The sequence below is a fragment of the Apteryx rowi genome, unplaced genomic scaffold (assembly GCF_003343035.1).
Source record: "Apteryx rowi isolate R43461 unplaced genomic scaffold, aptRow1 scaffold_457, whole genome shotgun sequence".
Taxonomy (NCBI): domain Eukaryota; kingdom Metazoa; phylum Chordata; class Aves; order Apterygiformes; family Apterygidae; genus Apteryx; species Apteryx rowi.
The window spans coordinates 319,622-320,702 of NW_020450713.1; positions in this window are offsets into that span (position 1 = coordinate 319,622).

The following is a 1,081-nucleotide window of genomic DNA, read 5'->3' on the forward strand; positions in this document are numbered from 1 at the left end:
GCCGGGAGACCTAGCGTTTCCATCCCTTCGACCTGCGCCGGCTCACCGGGTGCCCTGCAAAGACTCAGCCCAGTAGCTTTTCCCATTATAACCCCGAAATACCGCGCTCTACTGGGTGGAAGTAAATAGTTCTAAGTCATGTATGCAATCTTTTGCTATTTCTGTGGGCATTTAATTATCCTGCAGTTTCCCGAGACATAATGGTGTAACAGAAGAGAGTTTACACAAGAAAGGAAAAAAAAACCGAAAATGGTCAGGAAATGGTTTTGCAACGATGTAGCCATGGCGAACGACAACAAAAGTGCTGCACTTGGAGGAGGAAACGGGCTCCAGCTTAGCGAATGGATCTCTGTTGGACACGATGTTTATCCTGCTCCATGGACCTTAAAGTCGTTTATTGAAAATGACTTCAGCTCACTTACCGATTAAGTTATTTCAAACATATTTAAAGCTCCAAGAGTCGTAATGGGGGGAAGTTCCTTATTTAAGGTTGAATCATTTATTTCTCGAATATCCGTGAGCTGTAACATTTGGTCTTTGAAGCGCACCTTCGGCTCGGTGCGCCGTTCGCTTCGCTTGCTGGGAGCACGAGGAGCGGGAGAGGAGCATTTGTWCTCGCGACGGCGAATTTATTTTAGATTAATTTCTTCGGAAGTGTAATTTGGGAGGCACGAATCTTTCTTTAGCGCCAGAAGTATTTAAATATACACACACGCAATCATCCATCCATCCGTGAATATATACGCATACGTATATATACATACATGCACACACACACACATATAAACTCTTTTTTTTTTTTTTTTTCCTGGCAACATAGCCTGCCAAAATGGCTTTAGCCGCAGTGGTCGGTAGGAGGGAAGAGGAGGCAACGGCGGGGGACAGCCGGGAGGCAGCCTGGCCGTCGGGCCGGCCGTTCCCGCAGTTGCCCGGCTCGGGGCAGAGTCCGGCTCGGAGCCAGCGGCTCCCACCCTGCGGCCGCGGCTCCAGTGATAGGGTGGTTTTGCACGTCGCTCCCCACTTTGGAGGATACCCCAGTTTGACAGCAAACGCAATCAAGCGAGCTGCTCGCCTTGTGCAG